Source organism: Xiphias gladius, chromosome 12 (genome assembly GCF_016859285.1).
Source record: "Xiphias gladius isolate SHS-SW01 ecotype Sanya breed wild chromosome 12, ASM1685928v1, whole genome shotgun sequence".
Classification (NCBI taxonomy): Eukaryota; Metazoa; Chordata; class Actinopteri; order Istiophoriformes; family Xiphiidae; genus Xiphias; species Xiphias gladius.
In genome coordinates, this window is record NC_053411.1 from 14,301,846 (window position 1) to 14,325,543 (window position 23,698).

The following is a 23,698-nucleotide window of genomic DNA, read 5'->3' on the forward strand; positions in this document are numbered from 1 at the left end:
TTTTTTTCTCCACCAGGGCTTCTTAACAGGTTGATACAACCATGCTGACAGCAAAAATAAGTTATTTTATGCTTCTACACACTGTACTCAAATGGGAGTATGTTGAAAATGTCGAACTTTTTCTTTTTCTTTTTAATAGTTTCCATTCTAATGACAGGCTCGATTTTATTCCATTTTATTATCTTACTCAGTTTCCCACCTGCTAAAAAAAAAAAAAAAAAATTAAACGCCATTTCATACGCATTATGTGACGGTAAAGTGTGCGAATGTGAAATGAAGCTCGGATTCCTTCGGGGGACAACGGGACTTAAGACCACCAGACCTCTCGTTGTCGAACTGCTTGAAGTCGCCCCCCCCCCAGACCCCCTCCCCTTCCTGACTGCGTCTTACCTCCAGGTGCGTTTATTTACCTGCAGGCTCGGGCTCAAGCGCGAACGCTCGAGCGTTCGGCTGCGCTCGACAAGCTCAACGAGGGCGGACTGTACCAACGGGAAACCTCGGGGGGCGCGGGACAGAAACACGCTACTCTGTCCCGACTTTTGCCTCGGCATTTGGTCTGGTTCGACCGCGGGCTGTAACGAGGTGAGTTAAATTTAACCCGTCACTTATGCGGATTACAATAAACCCGTTTACTCGTATTTGTCGGCGGGTTTATTGGTAGATCGCTTTCTTATCATCACCCCTAAAAACTCCACCGCTCCATCTTGCCTTTTGATTGACCACTCCATATTTTTTTTTTTTTTTCTTTTCTTTTTTTTTCTCTCGCTGTGCTCAATTTTCCTCCTGCTGGAGAAAGGAGAAAAAAACAACACAGGGGGGGAAAACAGAGGAAGAAGCCACAGCGGAAAAATAAAGGAGGTGGAGGAAAAAGTGAAATAACAGGAGATTGGAGGGACGATTGGAGGGACACGCTGGGAAGAGAGCTGTAGAAGACACCGTGCAAGTGGAGAACGAGACTTGCCATATATTTTTACAGGTCCCTCGCTTTTGTGAGAAGATATTTTGTTTCCCATCTGCAGACTGAAAGGTGAGTTTATCCCGTTGTTATTATCAATGCACAAAATGACCAGTGATTTATTTTTATTTTTATTTTTTTTTTAAAGTTTTTATTTTTTTTTTTTTTAGCTCTTTATGTCCTCCTGGGGAAAAAAAAAAAAAAAAAAAAGTCGGAAGTAGCCTGTGTGGATTTTGTCATTGTTCAATCAACAGTCGCGAAAAAAAAAAAAAAAATGTGTTTTTTTCTCGGGGGAGTTCTGTGTTAGCAGAATGTGCAGGGATGCAAGTAGGACCCTCCCGTCTAATAATGCGTAATGCAAAACCCATGTCAAAGTAATAAGTGCCCCCCCCCCCGTGTTTTCCTCCTTGATGAACCCCAGACGCACGCTGCTCGGTTCTCCTATCAAAAAAAAAAACAAAAAAAACAAACAAACACACATCCAGCTCTGCGCGGAATTAATCTTCAAATATCTGCTCGCAAACACAAATAGATAAAATATAATGTTCACTTTTTTTTCCTCTGCTGGCATGTGAGCCCTGTTAAAAGAGTACGTGTGATTGAGGGGAGTGCGTGTTATTGACGCGCACATGTGGCATCGCCAGCGGGTCTTTGTCCCCCCGCCCCACACACACACACACACACACACACACACACACACCACCACCACCACCGCCGCCACCACCTCCCAGGCATGACAGCTCAATGGCACGGCTCAGATATCCCGCAGACGGAATGTAGGCCAGCATTGACGTCCCCGTGTTGCATGAACTTGAATCGTGGGCTACATGGACCCTGTCTTGTCTCTCAGCCAAAAGGCGCATCATTGCTCTCCCTCCTTGGCGCTTAAAACTCTCCTTCCTACAGAGCTGCAGCAGAGGCGATATCATTGTCAAGTACTTTTTATTTTCTTGACAGAGACGTTGTTTTTTTTTGTCTCTTTCTGAGAGGGAGAGGTAGTTAGATTGGGGCTGTGTGTGTGTGTGTGTGTGTGTGTGTGTTGGGGGGTTGTAGCACTTGGTGCGCCAGAGGAGGGTGTATAATGTTTGTCAATGTCAAACGGAGGTGTGTTCCTTGTGTGTGCGTTCACTGGCCCTGTGCTGGCTCGGAAAGGATCCGTTTCGTTAGACTCCCCCATATGGAATATTTTATAGCCTGGCGCGCGAGGGAAAGTGTTTTGCTTCAAGTGTGCCGTGCCAGATCAAGGACACACACACACACACACACACACACACACACACTCACACGCGCACATTCCACACTTACACGCTCGCTCACTCACACACACACACACACACACACACACACACCTCCTCAGTCTACACGCAGCTCCACAGAGAGGATTTCACTATGCTGCAAGCTGCACGCACGCACTTCAGCAAGCTCGCGCACAGATTCTGTGAGTCATACCGCATTCGCAGACCCGCGGCCCTCACAGCCCCCCGACTGAAGTGGAGCGAGCTGCTGATAACGCGCGCGCGCGCTCCGGTGTGCGCGCGCGCGCAGGCAGGCTCCTCGGAAGTATGTGCGCTGAGATGTACAGTTTCGCGCGCGCACACGCTCTGTCAGAAACGATAGACTGTGTTGAGATATAGAAATGCAGCCACACACACACACACACACACACACACACACACACACACACACACACACACACACAGACAGTGTATTGTTTGTCTTTCTTGGTTGGAATTGCTGGTGGGTGTGGTGTTACCAGCAGCCCCGTGTCCATATTTTTGTTGCTGTTCCATTTCAAAATGAATTCTCAGCGTTACACCAGAAGACAGTAAGGGACAGCACCAAGAAGAACCTGAATGCTGATGTGAAGTATCTGTTTTTTTCGGCTTCCGAAGGGTCAGTTCGCCCCAAATGTCTCCTTTTTTGGGTTTTATTTGCTGGGTTTTTGAGACATCCGCCCCTGAGAGTGATGCCTCTGCCCGACACGGTGTCGGGGAATGGAATTTCGTTTGTGCTTCTCAAAGCCGTGAAACGCGATATTTCAAAATCTCGCAAGCAGCGTGTCTTTACAGAAACTGCCACCTTCACTCACCGTGGACATTTTTCTTTGGAGCCATTTCTTGGGACAAAGTAGTCTCTATATGTCTTTTTTTATTTATTTATTTTTAATGCCAGTGTCATTTTTCAGTGCTCTGAGCGGCACAAACAAAATTTGCTGTCACCTCCGCTGCACTGGGTCGGAGAGAGAAGTCTCCGAGACAGAATATACAGTACGTCAAAACCTCAGCAGATAAAACCTCAACGCCGCGCGTGGCTGCGCCGCTGTGCCTGAGTAAGAACACATGTTTTCTGTCATTGCGGCGAACCCTTCATCAGTAACTTGCGGCTGCCGTTAGTGAAGCCGAACTCAAAGGGAAACTGTCGTATTTTTTCATCCCGGGGTCATATTCTGAGAATTGTGTCCGTTCTGACCCTGAGTGAGAACGGACACAATGGGTAAACACAGGTGTTAGCTGAATTAGCTATTTTCGCTAACTTCATACGGCTCTAGCTAGCACTTCTCGTGTTTCCCGAATCTCTACAACGGAGGTGGCGAGTGCAAAGTTAGCATGACTGTCAGAATGGACACAGTTATGAGAATAACTGAACAATGTCAGCATTTTCCTTGAAGCTTTTTCTACAAAAAATTCAGGATTTTCGGAAATACTGAATGAATGATGATGTTAGCTAAACATCTGGTGGTAAGTAACAAAGTACATTCACCCAGGTACTGTACATTTTGAGGAACAGGTACTCTACTTCCTGCGTTTTGCGAGAGCTTGTATTTTCACCTCAACGCATTTCAGGGACAAATACTTGACTCCACTAAATACAACTAAAGACTGGATTAGTTATTTGATTAGATTTTCCGTGATAAATATACAGAAATAATCAGCTGTATATAGACCAGTATAGCATCACCAGGACTTTCTGCAGATTAGCAGATCAATAATAAAACTGATAATACTTTGAATATAGTTTCAACCACAATTCCGATGCAGGATTTAATTACTTTAGGTAGCTGTTTTAACATGACTGTATTACTACTTTTACTTAATTTAAAATGATTTGAATTTCCTTCCCCTGCTGGTTAAACCTCAGGTCGATCTTTAGGTCGATCTTTTTTCGACACTGTCTGTTGTCTGTGCTTGTTTGTGAGCTGATTGTGTTGGTTCGAAGACATGTCTGTAAACTTGAAAGGCTCCCTGTCCTGTCATCTGTTCCAGCATCAGAAATGATATATTACGGGTTATTTATAGCGGTCACAAGAACAGATTGTTCTGCTGTGTATTTTTATTTTTATTTTTTTATTTTTTTATTTGATTAGGTTACACAGATGTTTAGCTGCAGAACCAATGTTCTGTAAGACTCACTCACCACTAAAGCCCATTATTCATATCAATTTATGTGATTTGATTGAGTGCTGTATAGATGAATCGATAATAAAACCCACAACAAATTAATTTTAAATGCAGTAAAATGTCAGTAGGGTGAGGAATTCGTGCATTCTTATCTTGCCACACATTTGCATGTGAAATTGCACTGGAAAAGCAAAATTATTTCACTTTATTATCAGATTTCTTTCCATCAGCCCAAGAAAATTACATTTTAAGGCTCAGCACAAGACCCAACAAGTTACTAGCATTCATTTCTGGTCTGCTGGATGACGTTACACATGAACTATGTGACCGCCACAGGTTGCTGATTCTGTGTACCTTCCAGCTGACCCAGATTGTGGCGAGGACAGTGTTACGTTCAATGGGCTGGGCTGTCGACGTGTCACAGCATTGATGTGCGGATTTTATTTGGAGTCGTGTCATATGCATCTGCCAGGGCCAAAAATAAACCCTTCAACTGGAACAGTCGCCCTTTGGTCTGATGCTACATCCCCCAAGTGTGTGTGTGTGTTGTGGCCTGACTAATAATCCAAGGAGATCAACTGACCGTTTGGTTCAGTCTCCTCTGATGGTGCTTGCGGGAAAAACAGAAGCATCCTTAAATGATGACTTACAAGCTGAAGTTTTGTATTTTTATTCTGCATCCATACTCCTGTGAAAAATGGAAGCTTTTGATCTAAAAACAGTAGACGGTGAGCAAGTTTGTCAAACCAACAGCAATGTTTCATTATCTCTGCACCACTGAACGTGTTGCTATGGTGGCTATTGACCAACCTGACCTCATTACAGACTAGTTGTACCATCACTGGACGTGTCCCGTGTTCATTTGGATTGTCAGTGACAGTTTGACCTTCTGCACTCCAGGCAGCGTCGACTCCAATGTCGACAGGGTTCCCGACACGTTTTTTTCCTCTGGCACAAGGCATGATTTCCATCATTTTTTTGATGTTGTATTGCTAAAATTATAAACTCTTTTGGCGAAAAGACGGCTTCAAAGCTGCTACACCCATACTTGGTCCGGTATGACCATTAGGTTTAGGCTGGTAAGGCTAGCTAATGCTAGCAAACTTTTGATTGATATCGTTGTGTAACTGCCATTACAATCAGGAGTAATACTACACCCATTGTCAGGTTTCTTCTTTTGTGTTTTGTAAAGCGCTTTGAACTGTGTTTCGTGTATGAAAGGTGCTGAATAAATAAAGTTTATCGATTTCAGTTGTTTTATCACAGGAGTAAAACGCACTGGCGGGGGGGGGTTACTTTACCGTATTCAAACTGTCACCTTGCCTGTTGACTCTACCAATATTAACATTTACTCCTGCAGTGTTTGCTAATCCATCAGTGTAGACTGCAAGGAAAGACGGTATGCTTGACTTGTTAAAGTGGTCATGGTTGTACAGTGGTGAGGCACTGAAGTTCAAATTATAGTCGATTTCTGACCTTGGATGTTGTAGATTCACATCTGGATATTTCGTTCCAAAACTGACACCTCTTACCTAATAGTGACGGATACAAATCTATAGTACATCGTGATTTCTTTTTCAAATTGTGAGTCATCATTTATAAGTTTAATTTTTAAAAATGATGAATGATGGACTTAATTTAATGAATTTAATTGAGCTACAATGATAAAATGACCATATATTCTACATGTTTTATCAGCTTATATTGCATGGCGCCAAGGGGTTTATAGCTGCTGTGAAGTAGAAGACACTGATAACAGTGTTGAGCGGTAGATGGATGTGTGGATATGCAGCAAACTAGGCCAGTAAACAGCTATTATTGGACTCCCAAGTATTGCTTCAGAGATGGATTCAGGTCCCAGAATATCAGGCAAACAAATGTTGTTGTCTTCTTGACTGCTAGCTCTGACTCCCACAGCAGCAACACCTGGTTCAGCACTATTCCCTGAAATATTCCCTGGTTCAAGCTTCTCAAATGTGAGGATTTGATGCTTTGCTTTGTCATATGTGATAGTAAACTGAATGTCCTTGGGTTTTGGACTGTCGGTCGGTCAAAGTAAGACATTTGGAGACGTCGGCGTTGAACTGTGTGACCTGCCATTTTCCAATATTTTCTGACATTTTATGGACAAAAAGATTAACCGAGGAGATAATTGGCTGAAAATAATAAAAATAATTGTGAGTTGAGACTTACATTCATTATAAAGTGTCGTTGATTAATCTATTAAAATGGTTTGATGAGTTGTATACTCTCTATGAAGAAAGATTTCTCCTGTCCTTTATCTACTCGCTCCACTGGTATCTTGTATGGCCCATCTGAGTGCAGCTGCTGTAAGTAACACTGTCTAATATTGGACTTCTGCATGTTAGCGCCAACAGAAACATTGATTCTTCTCTGCTGACAGTAGATTCAGTTCAGGGTGTTAAAACCCGGCCAACATGACTCAAGAGACCGTCGAAAATGCAAAACAAACACTGAAATTTGTGCTCACGGGCTACTAAAAATGAATTGTTTGGATGGAAACCAAAGCACACTGCGCACAGCTGAAATGTTTTTCCCACTCAGGCTGGTATCTTTGGCTGTGTTAAGTATATTCAAATCTTTTTTTCTTTTTTTTAAATAGTTTAAAACACCAGCACATGACAGATCATGGGCAGCACTTGACAGTCAGCATTCAAAAAAAGTTTTTCAATTGAATTTTGTCATTACTTTTTCATAAATTTGTTTTTTTTACAGCGTAGAAGTTGGAAAAATATTCTCAAGAGATTAGTCAGTTTCCAAAAAAACATGGGGATATAAAAAGCACTTCTGTGTATAAACATTTGTAGGGTTGGTGATCTGACTCCTGGTATTTTTGTTTGGCAGTAGAGTACACTAGTACGGGTTCTTGTAATGAGCTTGGATGTATTTTTAATGTCTGACAGACAGTAAAGACAGTGTGGGATAACGCTCACTGCGTAGGTGTTTGAGATCAGCCTAGTCTGAATAAATTCTGAACATGCGAGTAACATTTTAATGTCTTTCTCATCTGAACTGTTATAGTCAGAGTCTTGGCCAGTGGCAGTGTCTAGTGCATATCAGTCTAGGTTTGTGTAAAAATATGGATTTTTATTTTTTGATATCCTGTGCGGTTGTACGTGAGCATAAGACTCTCGGTATATGGGTCAGTGAATATGGATTTTATACTGTGTAGGAGTATGACATTACAGCAGTCTTCATATGCTGGCATCCGGGCCAGTGTGTGGAAGTGTGTGTGTGTGTGTGTGTGTGTGTGTGTGTGTGTGTGTTTGTGGGGGGACTGCTTTTGCCTGATGGCTAGAGGCCAGGTACAGATAGGCCAGGCAGTACAATGCCCTGTCTGTTCCCACGAGTCCAAACAGCCCTTCACAACACCCTATTTATAGACAAATGCTCTTCCCAAACTCCATTCATATTTCTCAGGTTGGATGTGTGGAGTAGCGTGGGCAGGTGTGTCTTTTTTCTTTTTTTCCCCCCTCTCTTTATTTTCTAAAAAATGTCCTGTGTGGGGCAAAATTGACACTCTGTCGCTGTGATTCTGAATAGCAGGGATCTAAATGTGTCCAAATGTGTAATCAGTCTGGTGCTGTCAGAGGTGATGGTTAACAATGTGTGTGTGTGTGTGTCTGTGTCTGTGTCTGTGTGTGTGTGTGTGTGTGTGTGTGTGTGTGTGTGTGTGTGTGTGTGTGTGTGTGTGTGTGTGTGTGTGTGGTGAGCATTCCACAGCACCCAGTTACATAATCAGGAATGTTTGTCAATAGATCCAAAGGAAGAGGAAGAGCTGAGCGGGGAAGAAAACAAACAGCAAAAACATGTTAGCAGGGGTAACGTTCCTCCCCTGCTGGTAATCACAATATCCATGTGAACTGTGTTTATATAGAATAGATTGTCTGTCCGCAGCTGTGTGACAGATCTCCTAGCAACAGGGGCCGGCTTCCGTAATGGAGGTCGACCGATTAAAAAAAAAAAAAAAAAAAAAAATGGCTGCAGGACAGTAATGGATGAATATGAACCCGTAGAAAAACAGCTACCTGAGTGTAGATCTGTTTAGTAGCCTTTCTTTTACCAAGTATAAGTGAGTTACTATACAACTGATTATTTGCCAATAATTTTCCAAAAAATATTCATCAGGTCAAATGTCTTAAATAATAATCAGAAGCAATAATAATACCTATTGTTAATATTATGGCTGACTTGACCAAATTGTTTTTTAACATTTGCTCTAATAGCAGTTTTCAATAAATAAATTGTGTAAATCCCATATAATTAAACGGAAAGTAGCTGCAACAATCAATTACTGGTTAACCAGTCTAACCAAATGTTTCACTGATCAGTCAGCCCCAGGTCCAGTCCAGATTAAAGCAGAAAGTATTTTGATGGTTGATTCATTGTTTCAGTCATCTTTCTTAGGCAAAAATGTCAAACATTCTCTGGTTCCAGCTTCTTAAATATGATTATTTGCTGCATTTCTTTGTTTTATATCACTCTAAGTCAAACTTATTCGGGTCTTGGAGAATTGATTGGACAAAACGCGCAATTCCCCAACATCACCTTGGGTTCTGGGATATCGCGAGGGGCATTTTACACTAGTTTCTAACATTTCATAGACAAAACCATCAATCAGTCAATCAAGAACAGAATCTGCAGATTAATCTAAAATGAAAATAATGCTTAGATGCTGCACTTATACTGTGATTAATCCTGACAAACATATATAAAGTAAACCAGCGCAAGACAGGAACTGTCATACACTGATTTGGTAAAAAAAAATACTTATGACATTTAGATCATTTCGTCCATAATTTTAATAATATTTATTGCTAGAGCACGTTTCAAAAAACACGTGCTTACTCAAGACAACTTTTTAAAAACAAGCAACGATTAAAGCAAGTTACAAAAAAAAATGTTTTAGGTAAATAAAAGACGTCAAAAATTGGACCAGATTATAAATAAATGTAGTTTAGTAAAATGAGAGAAAGAAAAAGGCAACGCGAGCAACAGCAAATTTAAAAAAACAAACAAACAAAAAAAAAACGAAATCAGTGTTTGACCAGTGGTGAAAACAGAACATATGAGTCATAATGCGGATGAGTGGAGCTCAGGATATCGATACAAGTTGATACCCAGAGGAACCATAATTTCTTAACCATTTATGCAATGAGCCTTTTAATAACTTAAAGGGGAAGAGACATTTACTTATTTCTGCTTGTAGATTTTCCGGTTTGATAACTGTTTAGAGAACACAGTAATCAGTATAATTTTGCGCTGGCTGTGATAATGGCTCCTAATAATTCACTCCCCGTCTCTTCGTTTTTCTCCGCTCTGAGCTCTTGAGAGAGTCGGACGCTGTACCAGTGAGGGGGAGACAGTTACTGTCCATTTAGCATTTGAGTCTGGACATCTCATTCATTATTCATTTATACACGTTTCACTTATCTGCATAATCAGCCGCTCAACATGGTAATCCCCTCATTAAATGTTCACTCAAGTGGTCATAACCAGCAACCGTTTTGACGTCATTTAGCAATGTTTCCCCAACAGCTTCTGCAAAAATGGAGTTGTAATGTTTTTATGATCAGATTTTCCCCTCATAACCATCAGCCGTTATCAGTTTGATAACAGACACAGGGAACGTGCAAACAAAGGACGTGTCATGCGACATTTAGTGCACGGTGTCCGTGGAATCGGTGTGACTCTCAGGCAGCGGGCAACGTAATGGTGCTTCACCATTGACGTAACGAAACAACTAATCAATTAATATACGACATTCCTGTCAATCAAATGAGTGTTTTATTTAGTTTTCAAGCAAAAGTGTCAAAAATTAAGTCGTTCTTGTTTCTAAAATGTGACGATTTATGTTTTTTCTCTATTTTATACAACACGTGGCCAAAAGTATGTGGACATCCATTTTTGTACTTTTATGTTATGATTGTTTTTCATTGTTTTGTCCTAGGAAACAACATACAATGATGTTTTAGACAAAAGTGTTTTTCCAACTTTGTGTCAACGACGTGGGGTGGGGTGGGGGGTCTTCACTGATTCACTACACAAAGCCAGGTCCAGGAAGAAATGGGTTTTTTCAGTCCGGTGTGAAGGAACTTGACTGGCCTGCACAGAGCCCTGACCTCAGCCCCGTCCAGCACCTTTTGGGATGAACTGGAACACGGACTGTGATCAAGTCTTATCACCCAACATCAGTGGTCAAGCTCACCGATGCTCTTGTGGCCGAATGGGAGCAAATCCATGCAGCCCTGCTCCAAAATACCTCTGGAAAACCTCTCCAGTAGAGTGGAGGCTGTTAGAGCAGCAGATTAAAGCCCATGGTTTTGGAGATGTGTGGCTGTCCACGGACTTTGGCCATGTAGCATATCGATTTTTTTTGGACCGTTGGTTGGACAGCTTCTTTTTCTCTTACTTTTTTTTTTGGACATTTTATGGACTAAACAATTAAACGAACTTACGCAATGGCATATTTATACATAGAAGTCAAGTAAACACAATTGAATGAGCCCTTGAGCAAGGCACTAAACCCCCAGCCGCTCCGGCAAGACCTCCTCGGTGGCCAAAAGTAGACGATTAAAGGATTGAGCCTCCGATAAGAGTATACGTGTCTAGAAAAATTTGGCTAAATAAGATTTCCTGGGTGAATAAGATTTAAAGAGTGCAGGTAAGGTTTTCTCCATGTAAGTTTATGCTCTAGATATACATTTAAGAAACCATTGGAAATGATACAGAACTATCATGATAGTCATGTATGTATGTTATGTGGTGTTTTTGCTGCCTTGAGAAAAGCAGTTTTATTAATGGCTGCAGCAGCAGTCAGCCTACCATTAACGGGACATTTATCTCAATCGGGTCTCAGCCAGTGGCTCCGACATATCAATTTACCCTAGCTTGAAGGTCAATTAGTGTATGTCTGTGCGTGCGGCGGCGGCATGGGACTCTGTGCGTCTGTGATCATGTGCTCGTCTGTTGGCCACATGACCTGAATCGAAACAATTGATTCAGCCGTCTGAGTCTCTTCTCTTCAGATCTGACCTGAACAAAGTAAACCACTGTCTTTTGTACATTCACATAATCGTTCAAGGTAATTACTGGTTCACTTTGAGCTCCACTCTGATACGTTCTCGCAGCTACCGGGCGCACAAACCCGAAGCCTGTATGTCAGCTGCCATTGACGTTGATGGGCGAGTGTCACCGGAGGAGAGAAAATTACAAACCTCTCTAGCTTTTTGATTATTTTATAACTTTAAAGTTGTCTTCTAGGACATCCAAAACTCAAAGATACTCAATTTACGATGAGGTAAAACAGAGAGCTTTTGCAAATCCTTACATTTGAGAGGCTGGAAATAGAAAAAGTTTGGTGTTTTCGCACCCACACATTTTTTGGGAGGAAATATATATATGACTGTGATGATACTGCAGGTTTTGTGCTAATTTTTCCATATTTCAAAAGAGAATAATCCAAATTTTTGAACGTATTTGTGGACAAAAAGCGTAATGGCTTCAGGCCTTTGGCTACGCGTTTCCATGTTACAAGTTTGATGCTCTTTCACGACTAACATCTGAGAGTCAGCATTGTCAAGAATAACCCAGAAAGGTCCGTTTGCGTACGAGTGCGAAAATCACAATTGGTACAAAGCAACGGCTAACAAGGTCGACCCCACAACTTGTTTGCTGTCTGTGTGGCCGTTGGAACAGAAGTGATATTGCAGTCTATATTTAGTGCCCACAAACACTGATAGTGGACCATTCGCATAACAGTAATGTCAACATCGTCAGCTCCCATGTCCTGGAGAACACTAATGTTGTGAGCGCTATCGCAGCAGAAAAATGAATAAACCTTGAATTTTTTTTCTTTTTGGTTTTAATTATAATTTTGACCAAATAAGCGCACAAGTCAGCGTGAATAGATATATGCTAATTTAACAGGGGGGAAAAAAAAGTAAAACTCACAATCAAATATACTTCCATAATGATATTAATAGTATGAGGATGCAATGGATTATCTGCTCCTCTGGCGAATAATCTTTGTCAAAGAGTACTCTCACCTTTCAAGACAGACAGAGAGACTGGATGTCTGAGTGGAGGTGAGGTCACGATGAAGGGAATAATAGGCGGCCTGAAAATGAAAAGAAGAACTGAGCTGAGCCGCTGAGTGACGGGCAACAGAGGATTTGAGGAGACAAGGGGCCGAAGTGATGCGATGAGGGACAGAGAGATTGAACAGTCTTTTCTAAGCTGCTCTTTTATTTCTGTGTGTGTGTGTGTGTGTGTTTGTATCTTCTGGAGAGCCAAGGTGATCCACGTGTTGCCCGTCCAACACCGTGGGAAGCAGCACGGGAGATTAGAAGTGGGGAGAGTAAGCAAAGGCTTGGCTCAAAGGGGAGACAAGGGGGAGCTTTGGCTCCTTTCTGGGTCTCCATGGTGGCTGCTGTTGTGCTCGCTTTCTCTCCATACGTTTGCGGCTCATTTTTCTCTCTCGTTTCTGCTCCCGGACTTTGTTTTGTCCAGCAGACCTAGCAACAACACCCCCCCCCCCAAAAAAAAGGTAGGAGTTGTTGATGTGAGCTGCAGTGTGCAGTCTTCTCCCTTTAAAGCCTCTGGCAGTCACGTACCCTGGAAAATTAATGGACCAGTTCTACTATATCTTATAAGATGGTGGAGAAGCCATATGGATCTCCATATGGAAATGAGCTTGTTGCAGTACTACAAGTAATGGAGTAAGAAACTAAAGCATAAAATAAAAAAAAACAAAAACCCATCAATATTCAACAATTAAAGCAATAATATACAGTACGGAAATAAACAAATTATGTGATATGTACACATATTAACTTTAGGGCAAAAAGCGTGCATGTAAACAGAGTGTAGTTATGTAGAGTTTCAGCAGATATTACAGTTGCTTACTTCCCATTGTACCAGTGTTCAACACTATTCCTAAAGGCACAAGTGTTGAAATGTTACTTTAGCTGTAAAAATGCACCATCGGCACGGAAGGGTTAACTGACATGGCGTAGACAGAGCAGCAGTATTGCTTTCTACTCTGTGTATAGTGTTTGTGCTCCTTTTGTTCCCTTCTTTTTCTTTTCTTTTTTTCAATCGCTGGTAAATCTTTGTTTGCTTGCCGCCCGCCCGGCCGTCCCGGGTCACACATCCCATTTACTCTGCTTTTTGTAAGGTTTTTGTCGTTGTCAGCTCTTTTTCTCCATGTCCAAGATGTGGAGCATTTTTTCACGACTTGAACTTTGCAGAAGGGCTTTACGAAGGAATTTCAGTTTTAAAATTTCACGGTGGCCGCAAGACTCCCGAAATTCAGATTGAGTTTGGTCAGATCCAGGCTGGTTGTTTCCCCCGGCCTCCAGTGTGGATGCTTTCTGTTTCATTCGTATATTTCCATGTGTAATACCATGGGTGTATCAGAGTGCTGAATTGTAAAGAAAGAGAAAGAAAAGAAAATCCAGCCTCAGCAGTCTGTATGCAGACATGGCGGCACCCAGGTGTGACAGCAGTGAGGGACTGCGGATTAACGTTATCTACCTGGGGACAGAGAACAGATTCGGCCCTGAGATTGTTCATGTCCTCAGCACCTGGGTCTCCCCACTGTGTGTATGCATGCTTGTGTGTTTGTGTGTCAGCGGGGTGATGAGTGTGTGTTGGAGGCAATTGCATGCTCGCACGTTTTACCGTCAAGTGAAAATCACAATTATCCAGTGACCTTAGTTTGGATTTGCAAAAGAAACTACCTGACTTTCCCCATTGAACTTTAGTGTGTTTTTCTCCTGCAATATTGCAGCTTTTTTTTTTCCTTTATTAGACAATTTCTAAGCAATTACGAGTCGGGGGAGCAGGGCTGAACAAATTGTATCCATAGCATCAGGTTTTAAGATCCTCAAAAGTTGGCATCAAACGCGTAGCCAGATTTCATTTGATCTATTCCGTGATCAGATATTTCCTGGATTGACCCGGGGGATTAAATCCAATTTCAGATTGTTCTTTATTTAGGCGAACAGCTTGTGTTTAATGAGTAGCTCCGAGCCGGATGTTGTGTGGCGGTGAAAGCGTTGCTGCACCGAACTTTGTGAGCTGAAAAGTTGACCCGATACCAGTCTGACAGGGAATTTTGAGAGAATGGGGAAGGACATGCAACAATAGGGTTGGGTGACGTGGTCAAATGTCAAACACACAACCCTCCATAACACCTTTGTGCTTCATAACAGTTTGCCTGGAATCAATCATCTTGACAGCAGCGATAACATAATACCGTATCATCATGTCATCAAGATACAACTCCACAGGAAGCTGATGATAACGTTACGGACGATAATATTGGCGTCGGACTGTAAACCGGCATGCGACCTTTCTGTTACATGATTGTAAGAGATTTAAAACAAGAATGACTGACCGATCAAGTCCCCCACCTCCTCCGTATTTCACCTCAGAGGTCTGGTTTCTTACCGACCCCTCACATTGCGCAGCCTTGAACACTTCGACATCGAGGCATTCAGATGTCGAAAGCGGCCACGAATGTCCCCCGAGTGCCACAGGTTTAACCTTTTCACCATTTCAGCCTTCAGCCTACATTCTCAATATCGGTGACCTTAATGCTCAGTGCCCTACTTAAGCAGACTGTTTATGTGTCTGCGTGTGTGTGTGTGTGTGTGTCTGACTGTCTGTGCGTGTCTCTTTGTTCAGAGCTGCAAATGCTGGTGGCAGCAGAGAGAGAGAGAGAGAGAGAGAGAGAGCAAATGAAAGAAAGGAGTCTGCCAGCAGAACTGTTTTCCCCCTTTTTTTTCCTTTTCACTCGCTGCTGGGTGGAGAGAAAGAGAGAGGGTGAGACAGAAGGAGGATGGCAGAAATGAGACAAAAGACCTGCAGTGAGAGAGAGAAGGAGGAGCAGTGACTGGCAGAAATAAAGAGAGACGCGAATGAAAAGTCAGCAGCCTGACAAAAGATGGATGGAGAGACGGCAAGGAATGCAGAGCTGTGTGTGTGTGAGAGAGAGAGAGAGAGAGAGATTAAAATAAATGGGAAGAGGGCAGATAGAGTAAGAGAAAGTTTTCCTTTTTTCACAGCAGCTTCTTATAACTGCTCTGTGAGCAGCAGTCTAGTGGCTGATTAAAGAACAAGATTTTTCCGCCCTTTATCTGTTTGCTTCTCTCCCTCTCTGTGCTCACAGCTGAATTCCCAGTGAAGCTTTTCTCATTTACACGTTGTTCTGTTCCTGTTGTCAGACAACAGGACGAGTATGAAACGGTGACTGAAAACGCGGCCCATGAAGACGGCATGCTAGCCCCGCAGTCACTTCCAAGCCGTTTCCAGGCCGCTGCTCTGCAACTGCTAGGGTCCGGATTTTATAACTGCGACGCCGTCTGACAACGGCTGGTTAAAGACAACGGCTGTGCTGTGTTGGGCTTCGTTTACTTTACTAGAATGACCACTCAGAGAGAAAGTTAGGCTGTGGTGCGGTCAGTTGGATGAGGTGCGTAGAGAGGTGCGCCTGTGGAGGGAAAGCCCGACCTCGCGCGCCCAGGGCAATACTCCTACGGAAAGCAGCTCGCGGGGCCTGAAATGCCGGTAAATCTAGGGCTGGCCTCGCTGATGCGGTCTAGCCAAAAATACAGGTGCAGTTTTGAAGATGAAGCCCTTTCTATTTCGGTCTCTGAGTTTTTTCTTACAATTTTCCAGTCTGTGAGAGTTGTTTTTCTTACGATACAAGAAAAATTAGCTTCTTCTTCCACAAATAGCTTCTTCTGATGGCAGGAATACAAGCTCTGACATTTCCAACTTTACTGGCAATAGAGTCCGTATCCAACGATAAAGATACTTTTTCTTTTTCTCCTTCAGCGCTGAACCGTCACATATATAGAAATGCAGTGCTCTTGGCTTACTTCATCCCCATATGACGTAAAGCCTGCTCAGCTTTGAACAGTCTGGCCCTGCTGAAGTTTCTTTTAGCACTCACTGTCTTTTTTTTTTCTATTCTAGAAAAGAAGCAGAAGAAACGACCGACCTTGGCCCAAACAACAGCCTCGGTCATAGCTGCAGTGCTTCGATTCAGTCTGGTCAGAAACTTCTTGGCCTCGATTCTCTGCCGGTCTTCCCTTCTGATAACTTTTTATTCTGGCAAGTTTGCTCTAAGGAGTGGCAATAACACTTTACATCCAACTTTATATTTTAAATAATACCGTGTTGATATTTATTATGATTTAATAATTCAACTCAGTTTTATTTATACAGCGCCAAATCATAACAGAGGTGATCTCAGGCCACTTGTCACGTAGAGCAGGTCTAGACCGGACTCTTTATAGTTATAGTATAACTACTATGATACATTTTGTAGAATTTCAACCGGGACACAGTTCACAGATAAAATTACAAGACAATGATGAAGACTCTAGTCTCATCCAGTGAATTAAACCCCTAAAAATCCCAAAAATGCTGAAATCTTCTGTAAATCAAACATTGCATCTTCATTATTCTTGGCACATGGGTAGCAGTCAGCAGTTCTGGCGCTCACCAGGTGATATAGTTCTATTTTCGGAAAATGATCTGGATATGGGAAGGGGCGCGCTGGTCGGCTCTGAGTTTAAAGATAATCAGGTTAAAATTGATTTTATAAGCTGCAAATACTAGCTCTTAATTTTTATTCAAATTTCATTTAGGGTACTAAGGCTGCCAGCTAAGGTGCACTCAACGCACGGTGGCCGATTTAGCTAACCTAGAGATAACTTGCTGTTTTTTTTTTTTTTTTCCTTTCCCCCCGTAGACAAATCGATTGATTGAAGAGTAGATACGATTTCAGTCGGCCAAGATTTTCTTTGGTTGACTGCGGCCCTAGAGCCAACCGCCGCCGGCCCTGCTTGAAGCAAGCTGAACTTTGTCACGGAGTACCCGATCGTGTTTGTAACACTATTTGAGGCTGTAGTGTTTCCATTTGGAATCGCGGCCGGTTAGCCTGGTAATAAATTGAGGCCGGGTAGGTGGGAGAAGGCCAGAGCGATAGTCTGTGTCGTATTTAGACGAGTCTAGGCTGCTTGCATGAAGCTGCACTCACGAGTACAAACCGAACTTTAAAAGTCTTTGTAGAGGAGAGTTTTTCACTCTTATTTTTTTGCTAGCACTGTGTCTAACACGGTCAGTATATTAAACCGGTGCTCATTTTTGTATCATGTGGCTTTTGGCATGAAAAGGCCATAAGGCATAATTTATAAGGGGTTCATATGTTATACTAAAAGTTATCCTTGTTAATAATCTTAGCTAATAAATAATGCTTAACTATCAAAAAGCAATTAGTTATAATTCCTAAGCCTTTATTAAAAGTGTCTTATTGGAAAGTGGAATCTGCTTCTTCAGTGATCAAGCTTGGCTTTATTATTTTGTTGCTGTAGGTGTAAAATAAGCGCACTCATGCTCACTCTCAGAAACCACCTTCACCGTACAACCACAACCACAACTTGTCTATGTTTATCAAGACAATAACATCGGCCTGAGTGACATTTGAGCACCACCACCCAGCAGCAGCAGCCAATCCTGCCCCGACGTTTCAGTGAAACATCGTCCGGACCCGCTGCTCACAGTCCCCACGCAGCTCGAATCGGCTTCTGGAGGGTTCGGCGTGGCTGTTGGCAGCCTGAATCCAGGGGTCCTGTGTGGTGACACTGCACTGCATCAAAGGGAGGAAGGGACAGAGTCAGGGTGACAGAGCAGGAGAGAGAGGAGGAGGAGGAGGAGGAAAGGGGTGAAGGGGGGATTGCGACATGTTGGAATGAGACGCCCTGCTAACACTGGACGAAAGAAATGCCATCACTCTGCGTGATTATGAATGTGCATAAAACAAGCACGGATTAATTTAGCTGGAGCCATTATGCGACGCAGCCTGATATCTGAGACATAAAACCTGTTCGGTGCAACAGATGAACTGAACAACTGTTATCTGACAGCTGACATGTGGAAGCAGTCTATAGGCAAATGAGAAGCGAGGCGTGCTGTTTTATTTTTTTTCTCCTTTTTCTCAGCTTGCAGTATGTTCTCCACCCCGGTTTTCGTCCTCCCTCCCTTCTTGCCCTTCATGCAAATCGGTCTCTTTCTCTCCATCCCTCTGTTTCTCTTTCCATGGTGACAGACGGTGCCTCCTGTGCAGTCAGTTTAACAGTTATTACACGCTCTAAAACAGACTGACTCAGAGAGAGGCAGAGGCAGAGATAAAGAAAGATGGATGACGGAGGGAGTTAGGCCGATTAAAATGTTAAAGTATCAGGGAACTGTATGTGGAGGAGAGACTGTGTGTGTGTGTGTGTGTGTGTGTGTGTGTGTGTGTGTGTGTGTGTCTGTGAGGGAGGGAGAGCAGATTAAGGCTATGCAATAAGACCAAAATCTCATATCCCGATACAGGTCATTTCATATCCAGATAACGATACATATCGCGATATAGCACATTCTCTGTAAATTCAGTAAATAAATAGTTTATATAAAATGACCCCGTGAAAAGGCCTATTTCTTATCACATTTTGAATTATATGCTCAAAAAAAAGGTACTTAGTCATATTTGATCATTTTTCTCCTTTTATTTAGTACCTTTGTGTAAATTTTCGATTAAGCAGTAACAAAACAAAAATGAAAGTATAAAAAAGTGAAACAGAAGACACTTTGTAGTTGCAAACAAAATAAATATAGCCCTAAAATGTGAATATGGTCCAAAATATCATATAATACTCTTTAACAGTAGAACTAGCTCCTCTTTTATATTCTAGCTCCTCGTTTTGTCGTGGCTGGTCCGAGTCCTTCTCCTCTTTAACCCGTTTTGTGTCACGTTCACTCCACTCCATGTTTGTTTGTGTTGCCTTCATGCAAATTTCTTGTCCGCATCCGTGCCTTGTGGAAAAAGGGAGAGCGTCGTTGAACAGTGTGGTTTGCGACACAATGAAGTAAACAACGGAGCATAATATGAAACGGTACACGTTTTTCTTCTACTGTCACACGATATATATCGTCATATCGCACGGCCTACAACGCTGCGTGATGCGCAGTTCGGCCATGTGACTGCTTTTTTTCTACTACCTTGTCCGGGGCAGGCTTTGGCAACAGATATGATCGCCGCTCGTATCATTGACCACTTCGTGATGTTTCCTCAATATTCAGGCTAGCCGGTGTTTGTATCCACACTACCGAATAAACGATCTTAAAGTGCTCCCATCGCACTTTGTTAAAAGACTGTAGAGCTGATCTAACTCATGAGAGAAATTTCTATAATTTTCCATCTTCAATATCCAATATTGTCTGTAAAACATTTGTAAAAAGAATCTATGCATACTTAATTCTTTATCTTGGAAAGCGTAGTTTGAAACCAAAAAACCAAAAAAAAAAAAAAAATGTTTAAGGTCCACTTACTAGCTTTTCGTAGAGCTCTCAGCTGTATCTAATGGTCTTCATCGACAAATTGAGCTCGTTGTCATCACATGAAGCTTTTGTTTTACTCTCACCGCTTTAGACAAGGATAAACCCACCGTACGGTGCCAGCCTGGCACTAAACAGCAGACAGACAAATTTAGCAACTAGTGAGCGAGCATAGTGGAGCATTTAGCAGCTCAGTGAATATTGTCCAATCAATCTAATTAAATCAGGTTATGCAGGATTTAAGTCCTTATTCAGCAAAAATGGTGAATACTCTCTTGTTCCAGGCCAAAGGTGAAGATTTGCCATTAGTGTTTTTTTGTTTGTTTGTTTGTTTTTGTGTTGTTTTTGATCTTTCTAAATTGAATATCATAGGGTTTTAGGCTGTTGGTCAGACACAACAATGCGTCCAATTTTAGGAAATTGTGATTGGCAATTTTTCACAGTTTTCTGACATTTTAAATAATGAATTAGTTCACTGAAAAAAATTGAAAAATTGAAATGAATCATCAGTTACAGCCCTAATCTATACTACATGTAGTTTTTTGTTATTTAATATTTGGTGTATTGATATGTACTTATAGGGTTTTGTTTTTTTTTTTAGTAAGATTTTTGCCATTGTGTACTTTCTCATTAAAGTTGAGATTCTCCCTTTTAAAAGGATTTCATTGTATAGATTCCGGGTGGATCCGATGTTATACAGGAGTACTACAGAGATCTTGATGAACTTTCCCTTCCAAACAACCAAATAACAGCAGAGGCCTATTAATATACAGAGAGGAGCATATAAACAAGTCATATCAGGACACGCCAGATCTTTAAAAATAGAGAACGAGGAGCTGTGGCACAGCATCCACAGTACCAGAGAGAGACTGACCGTCAATCAGTGTCAACAAGTAGCTGCCGGGGCCCGCCCAAGTGTCTTTGAGCCAGATACTGAAGTCCAACCAGCTCCAGCTGTGCTTTCGTTGTTCCTGAGCTTGACTCCTGGCCTTTGTGTCAGGGTGGGTAAAACAAAAGAGGTACAAACTTAAGTGTGAGTGTGTTTTGAATCAAACACACTCACACACACACACACACACACTGAAGCCACGCTCCTTTCAGAGTAACTTCAGGCTTGTTTGGTGGCCGATGTTTTCAAAAGTCATTTCACCGGCTAGCCAAGAGTATCACGCACCTCATACTCTTATTATGGGACATTACAGAAGTTTGTTTCCACCCCCTAAAGATAACTGCATGGCACTTTTACACATACTGTAGCGTGCCTAAGAAATGTCAGCCACTTGAATATATAGATTGATTTCAACTTATTCCTACGGGACCCACAAACGCTCTTTCTCTGTCATCCAGTTCAGTCACAACGGTTTCAGCAATGCCCAGTGCAGTGAATATACGTGCGCTTGTGCGTGCATGTGTGGGCATCTAGTGCAAGCGCTTGTATGCGCATTGGTGCTTGTACCCGGCGTTCGCATAGGTGCATATGTGAATGTCCGCTCCGATTGCGGAGGGGACGGGGGGTGGGGGTGGTGCGAAGGGGAAAATGATCATGTCGTAATTTTTTAATATTCGTCTCATTTTTGTCGCCATTTGTTGCTTGGATTTGTTACTGTTAACACTGATAAAGATACCGAAGCATTTCAGAGGCTAATATAATTCCTAGGGCTGCAACTAAATGATTATTTTCATCATCAGGTGCGTTGACGATTATTTTTTTTTTGTCTGTTCAATACCCAAGGAATTGAGTTTATTAAGACAAAGACTATTAAGACTAAGAAAACAGCAAATATTGACATTTGAGAAGTTGGAACCACTGAATTTTAGGGATTTTCACTTAAAAGCAACAATGCGAAACCAGTTGCCTAAGTTGTTGTCAATAATCAATTACTCAACTGATGGAGGCAAGTTTAATCTCGCTCTTGTGCCACTGGGGAGGTGGAGGAAGTTAGATGAGTGCCAAATCTGGACATGGACCACCTAGTGTCACATGTAGTGAGTGGACATACTACACAGTTGGACGGTATATGGAATATGTGACCAGGCAAAGACTTTCATGCCTACCCGAACTACAGCCAGGCTCCATTCAAGAGATCGATAAGGAAAATAATAGATAGTTGCGGTGCTAAAATGGATTTGTATGGACTTCGGTGGACTGATATCCGCTGGCCCCGATCATCAAGATCCTGAATATTAGATTTTGGCTGCCTTCTGGCTGTCGGATTTCTGCCAGTAGACCGTTAGCTTTATGTTTGTTTTTTAACCAGAATTAGCATCTCTCAGTTCTGTGCTCATGGGAAAAAGTCCAAAATCCAGGACCGACATGCTACTTTCTCGGAAAACTGAACCCCGAAGAAGACCTGAGTTCCAGAGGCTGCAGCTTTTTGCAAGTTGGAAAATAAATCAGTGTTAGCGGAGGCTTTCTATGTATTGAGTGCTTTCTAGATTGAATTTGACATTGAGTGAATTAAAGGAAGGGAAGGACACTGGTGGAGAATTAAAAAAAAAACAAAACAAAGATTCGATGATGGCGATAGATGAGGGAGAGAGATATTATGTGCAAGACTAATAAATAGATGTACGTAGAGGGAGGCGAGGAAAGATGGATGGCAAACAATGAAAGCATGAGAGTGTGTGTGTGTGTGTGTGTGTGTGTGTATTGGTGGGGGTGGGGGTTAGCTTTGGTGACTAATCACTTCCGTTTGAGACCCAGAGAGGCAGAAGCCCCCTGGGGCAGCAGTTCACACACACGCACAAGTCGCCCCCCCCGCCGCCGCCGATGTAATGCCCAATGTGCAGATAGGATTCTGGGATTCGGTCATCGGTTTTATGAGAGCATGAATTGTGCACATGCTCACACACACACACGCGCACACACCCACACACACACACGTGATGTCAAAAGGTCCCATATTTCACGTCAGATCGAGCATAATGCCATCAGATGGATACAATAACAACCTGTGCTTGCTTACCTGCTTTTAATTCTCCCTCTAAGCCTTGAGACAACTAAAAGTCCTGTTGTATGACAAATACGGTTCTCAAGATGACGCTTCGATTGGCTGCGTCGCTGGCGCAGATTCAAATGTGAATCTCTGTTTTTTGTGCCCAGCCTGTAGGAACAGACAATGAAGAGATGGCACAAATACAAAACAACGGAGCTGTAAGAGACAAATGCAGCAATTAGAAAACAGGGGAAAAAAATGACAGATCAAAGTAGCAGAGGGCTGTATGCAAAACAGTAGGAGGGAAGAAAAAATCACGTAGGCCTACTGTCTACTGTCAGAATGTATTCTTGTGGATACGTGCAGACATTTGCAGCCGCAACCTATTTCAGTTTCTGTTTGGACTACGTATTCCAGTTTCCACTGGTTTGCTGTTACAATTCAGGTTGAACTGTGATCGAAAAGTCATATAATCACAGTTCAATGAGGAAATGAGGTGGATCAATTTTTCCTGCAAGCAGTAACTCAAAAGTGCCGGAATTTTCTCAAACCTCCAGCAGCTGGCTGAATGTATTAATTCGTTTATTTAGATGACAGTGTTTTCCCATATAGCCTCGAAGGTCTGGGTTCTTTAGAGTGGAAGTCCGCTGATTTTACACATCAAAGTATGTTTACAGGTCTTGAGGAGTGCTTCTGCGTACTGTATATGAAAAACACTGGGGGAGTGGAATCCGATCAAATGAGGTGGTTTGGCGTCAAGTTTGAAAAATGAAGACAAATCCGGGGGCGTGGGGGTTTACCAGACCTCTGCAGACCAGTCCTCCCCTCTGCTCGAGGCCAAGTCAGCCGCTACGGGCACAGCACACCTGGATCTCCGACTGAACTGTCAGCAGTCGAGTTGCATTGTGGGCAACGTAGGCGCCAGGTTTTGACAAGGAAGGAAAATGCGTGGAATAAAAAAAAAAAGACAGCATCGCGGGGCTCTGATGCACTGA

General features: G+C 42.5%; 1 protein-coding gene across 4 annotated transcripts in view; it reads left to right on the forward strand.

The window, feature by feature from the left end:
* Positions 1-419: 419 nt before the first annotated feature.
* ndrg2 (NDRG family member 2) overlaps positions 420-23,698 on the forward strand; it is a 35,937-nt gene continuing 12,658 nt past the window's right edge. Inside the window, exons 1-3 of one of the 4 annotated variants that reach the window (XM_040140640.1) lie at positions 420-582; positions 797-1,027; positions 16,360-16,497. The gene's annotated coding sequence lies outside the window, so the exon portion shown is untranslated. Of the gene's footprint in view, positions 583-780; positions 1,028-16,359; positions 16,498-23,698 lie in introns of those variants that run through there. The other 3 variants (XM_040140636.1, XM_040140638.1, XM_040140637.1) reach the window with 3 other exon arrangements.